Below are 6,000 nucleotides of genomic sequence, written 5' to 3' on the forward strand. Positions count from 1 at the left end.
AATGTTCTTCTTTTCTCAAAACTCCTGATCAACAAACTGATAACGTGCTTTCTCTCATTGAGAGGGGAACAGACAATATAGTACAATAGTTTTCATACAATTCTTGAGGGTTTCAGTAAAAGGAAATATAAATAAAATAAAATAAAATAAAATGAAAGACAAATCCATATTTAATCTCTGGAAGCCGGGCTAAATGAGCAATCTCTGTTGCTGCATTCCCATCAAGTTAGAGGTGTGTGATGCCTCTTAAAATCTGAACACATGACTGAAATGTGCAAGGTTAAAGTGACCAGAATGATCTCAGCTGACCCTTGAATGCCAATCTTTAAGGTGTTTCCTGGCTCTCAATTATGCGGTATTTGGTGAGCGGTATAGAGGGGCCAATATTAGGGCAGGGGCTGCCGTGTCCAGTCTTGACCTTGGCCCCTACGAAACACAGCTTCCCCCCCCCAACAGAGATGCTGCTGGCCTCACAGACATCTGCCTCACCTCTCATACACACCTCACATAAAACCCCCTCCTCCATTTTTTTTTTTTTTTTTTCGGGGGGGGGGGGGGGGGGTCCGAGATGACTTATCGTGATTTCCCTGGCTTGGGTTGCCCCCCGTCAGGCCGTAGGAAGTCTTACCCGTCATCGGGAACAACCACATCATGCTCAACCTCTCATCGCTTTGAGATCTTTGACCCTAAACAGGATCCGATATTTTCTGGAGCCTTTTGGAAAGTGCATTCAAGAGTCAGCAGAGCCCCCGGGTCTGCTTTCAAATGAGTAAAAACATGGAGACAGGTTAATAATAGTTCCTGATCACACAGTTTTCCTAATACGAGTGTTCTCGTGAGACATCACACACGCCTAGGACAGACCCTCAGTCACCACTCAGAGAGCAAATACAAACTTTAGAAAATATAAAGGAAGAAACAAAATCATACCTAGGGAGGATAATTCAATTCATGATAATAATATAGAAAGATAAATATTGACTAAGTCTTTGATTATAAATTTAATTAAGATATATCCAATTATATTGGAGAGGCAGTGGATTCTAGAACCCACCCTTTAAGTTTCTCCTGAGGCCAAAGTGGGGGTATTAATGGTCTACCAATTTAGGCTGGTTCCTAATTTCCAATTAAAAATAGGATTGTAATTACTTTTTCAAAACAGACCTTTTCAGGTATAAAACTCAATAGTGGCCTGAAATAAAAAATAAATAAAATAAAATAAAAATAAAAAAATAAACCACATAATAGTCCATCCAATTGCATTCAGTCTCATATAGCATGCCCCACCTCAAAAGAATAGAAAATAAAATAAAACATTCATATCATCCATCTCATTATTTCCACTTAAAACATAAACTTGTTCCTAATTTTTACTCAAGAACCCTTTTGCTACATTTATTTTTTTCCAACAGACTCATTTTCTCCCCTCATAGCCCACATAACTGTTGATGAACTTATCCATAAAAAGAAAATAGTTCATGTTAAAACCTTTTCATCAAAATGACTTAATTATCAATTCATATTCCATTCAATAAGCTTGTTCACTCATCTTTATCTTGTTGACATTATGCTTAATCATACTAAATACCAAATTATTAATCACCATGTTATTAGTAAAACATTCAAGATCATTCATCAGGGTTTTCTCTAAAGTACCCTTTTTTAATTTTCTTTTATTCTCAATGTCTTGTTCATTAAAACTCTTCAGGTGTAAGCTCCAAATGACCAAAATCTTAAACCTCTTAATTCATGTCACTTGGTAGTGATACTTCATCAAATCCTCACTAGCCTTATCTTGCCACTTACACCCAAACGTGTCATAACTTTACAAAGAGCTTACAGATTTCATAATTTCCCATATTACTTTAAATTTGGACTATAAGTCATCATCAATTTCTTTAAAGCTGTTTTTCCATTTAACTTTACGGGTGTTCCTAAATTCTATTTCACATCATTAATCTTTGGGCTATTTCTCATTATTGTTCTATCAATCTGCAGATGCCACACAATATGATCATTATTGTTTCTTATCTCTACTGCTCTGCAGAAACCAAAATATTATATTCCTCTTATCTCAATCCCAGTGACACAGAAAGACTTAAAGTCACTTGCTTGTTTAACATTAATTGTGGTTCTCTATATAAAGATATCTCTTTGGTCGCCCTCCGGCCTTTCAGAATTTTGAGGGAGTCTCTGGATAATTTAGATAGTGACTTCAGCCAATTTGTCACTTTGTCTCTGCCGTCAAGTCTATAACATTTACGCTTACCATTTTTAATCAATTGACATTATTAAATTTAAGCCCTCAGTTGAATTTAGACAAGGGTTTTAACCCATGATGGACGGCAATCTTTAACTTTACAATTCCACTTGAACTAATCCAGAGAGTAATTCAAATCAACATCATAAATGACAAAAGTCGTCATAACAGACAGAGCTGGATAACAATCCATTTAAAGCTCGTCCCGTGTTCTGGATCATCTTTTCACCAGAATCCTTCAAAATTATCAGTCTCTCTAAAGGTTGTCGTTTACCTTAACCCATCTGTAATGGTCAAATACTCATTCCAGAGGTTAATGACACCCAATTAGGACATAACAGTTCTAGGAACACATACAACACATACAAAACATAAAGAGCAGTCACACCCACACACACATTAAACATGAATTGCTCATTCGCAAATTCTACTTTTAGTGTTTACTCAAATTATTATTTAAACTGAGCTTTTACGTCTGCTTATTATTAATTTGTCTCTACAAAAGTCAGCTGGATTGTTTTGGTTCTGATATCATTTCTTTGTTTTGTTTCAGCTTTAGCAGGGCGATAACAGATTGCACCATCCCTGTTCCCACAAGCAGTCTCTCTCTCTCTCTAACCTTTTTAACAGTCTTCTAAGACTTTAACTTCAATGTGAAATTCATCTCATACCCTTTTAAACACTGTTTTCCCTAAAACATGTCTTATTATTTTCAAGTGATGCCATGTGCTTTTACTCATCAATATCTTCTATCATCTGTGGCACAGGCTCAGATATCAGCCTTGAGCTGGTTTCGAAAGAGAGAGACTTCTATGCATTCAGGACTGGTACTGCATTTTCATAAACTTTTAACTTGTCACTCTAGCACAGCATAAGACTTGGCTAGAGATTGCATTTATCTTCCAATAAACATCAGACATTATCCTTTTAACTCTATCTTTTGCCAGAAATTACGTTTTCACATGATCATAATTTTATATTTGTCTTTTGCCCAAACAATAAATTTAAACTTCAAACATCCAAATTGAGTCTGAGTTACTCTTCCAATTTTAGCCCCAGCACCAGAAATGACATGGTGGGGCAGATTCAGATAAGCGAATTGTTTTATTACAGCTCAGCAGGAGCTTATCTTTTGAAACCAAAACATCAGCTTCTAGGGTTTTTAGCAGTTAACACTATTTACACATTTAACACAATTCTCCTACAGTGTTTTTACCAACATCCAGTCAAATAAACTTTATCAGAATTTTTTACGAATCATTTTAACATTTTTATCATTTAAACCCTCTATGTCTCTAATTATATAGTTACTGCCATTAATTGTTAACCTCATAATTTATTTTAAAATGATCATGGATCTTTCCTTTAAAAGGAATTCCTTAAGACGTCAATATATGAACTTATTACTTATTTCCTTATTTTCAATCTGTGTACCTCTGTTTAAAATCCCTCTGTGTCCGTGACTATATCTGCTTTTTCCTTTTTTAGTCCTTTTACTCAGACTACACAGACCAAATCCTACATAATTTTCAGTGATTTCTGCCAATTTATCTCACAAACAGTTAGGAATTAAAATTTTTCCAGTCTTTTAGCTTTTAGCCAGTCAAGTTTCTGATTAACTTTTCCAATTAGAATTAAAACTTTGGCTGCCCATTTACTTAACCCTCAGAGCCCGACGGCATCGCCCACGACGTCACACGGCACCTCCGATAAATATCTATATTATTTCATGAAACTTTGATCGATTTTCTTACCGTTTTTTCCAGCAGAAAGCTAACGAGCTAGCCATCACGGGGGTGTCTTTGGTGTCTTTATAGCCTTTACAGAAGGTTTTCTATCCAGCCTGTAACATGTGCATCTTTTTGGAGTTGTTCAGCAATAAATCAAAACGCTTACATCCAAGATATATCCACTTGATGTCCATAATTTATAAATTTTCCGTCATTTTTGCCGCTAGCGCGATGCTAGCTGCCATTTTGGATGAGGGTTTGACCAATGACAGGCTGATCTGTCATCCACGTTGGTGTGCGTCATTACGCATTACCACAGCTCTGTTATTGTGGAGAGAGAGAGGCGCACGGCTAGTGTTGAGGAGATAGAGAGAGAGACGCGCTGCAGTTTTGTGGAGAAAGTTTGAGGAAAAAGTTTGAGAAGAAAGTTTGTGGAGAAGTTCCAGATAGGAACTGTTTTGAGGCTTGGCACCAGTAAATATCCAAAATCCAAAGAGGCCAAAAGCGCCTGGACTTTTTTTGGAAAAATGTAAATAGTTTTGGTTCTGTATAAGTTATCATGTTTATTCCTGAGTTCCAGGACTCCAAAGACTTGAACAAACTGTTTTCCAGAGGAAATATGCTTAGCTTTTATTTATTTGTGTGTGTTTTCAATAAATATTTGAGTGATTCAATTTCCGTTTTATGTTTTCATTTGTCTTTATGGTCCCCTAAACTTTTAAAAATTTTACATTCAGGTGACATCAATGCAACACAAAAATACTGACAGTGCTACTTGTCTTGAAAAAAAAGAGGTGTGTCAATTGTCTGTGCTCAACAGGGTTGATGTTTTACAAGCTTTTTTAGTAAATAACACCTGGCGGAAAATTAATTGTAAAAATACCCTTAGGTCTTAAAGGGTTAATAATTATTTCAAATTTCTTTGACGTCAGGGCTTCAGAGCAGCGCTGCTTACAGCATTTGCTGTCTTTCGTCTCAAAATCTTTATCTGGACTGATCATGTCACTCAAATTTTTAGCCATCATTTTAGTCAAAGTTCATACTCACCTGAAATTATACCAGCAGAGATGGAGGCGGCGATCTTTAACCAACACAGCTGTGGCTTCTGCGTGATGAAACTGCAAAGTACACTTATACGAAAAGGTCACTTACTGGTCCATTCCAATTTGGGTCATACCTTACATTTTACTCGGGATCGTTCCTGATGCATCCCTGGCAAACAACCCTGAATCTATTTTTATTTTGTTTAACTAATAACTTAATCCCTAACTGTCTATTGTCCTAAATTTGGGGATCCCCTATCTGAGTTGGAAGAGACGGAGAAGGTTTGCGGTGATGCACTGGCCCCCTTTGTCCAGTGCCGCATGCCCCTTTTAGGAGTGGTATCCTTACCTTAGCCCTTAATCAGCTCTCTCCCCTTTAAGCATGCCTACGTTGCACCCCGTTTCCAAATTATTGGCCTACTGGAGCGACTTCTTATACCCCTTGTGTGTTTCTCAAAAAGCTCTCGACTTACTCAGAGTAGCCGAAACACAATCCTTAGTATAATTATTCCCTATTTCCCATTGAAATAAAGCTCTCCCGTTCCCCTAACCCAGTCTCTTCCAGTCAGACAAGTCTAATAATAAAAATATACTACCTTATCTACTTGTTTGCCAGAGGTGTACCAAGGAATGATTGCCCGCATTCTCCACCATAAACTGTTGGGGTAACAGCTTAGGACCCAGGACCAGTAGTGAAAAATGAAGACCAGGAGTCAGGAGTCAGATTAATTAAAGAAAATTTACTGAAGAATAGTTTGCAGTTTCATCAGCAGAAGCCAGCTTCAAGAGGAGTTTGTAGGCCGCGCTCCCTCTAACAGTCTCCCCGCCTCCGTCTAACGTACATACAATTTTCTGAACAGTTATACTGTTTTCAAGGTCTAGACACGTCATTACTGCCATGTGGAATGATTCTGATTGGTTCTAACAACATGCAATGTAAGCAACTTTCCACTCGTAGACAGATAGG

This window comes from Gobio gobio, assembly GCF_949357685.1.
Source record: "Gobio gobio genome assembly, chromosome: 25".
In the NCBI taxonomy this organism is placed as follows: domain Eukaryota; kingdom Metazoa; phylum Chordata; class Actinopteri; order Cypriniformes; family Gobionidae; genus Gobio; species Gobio gobio.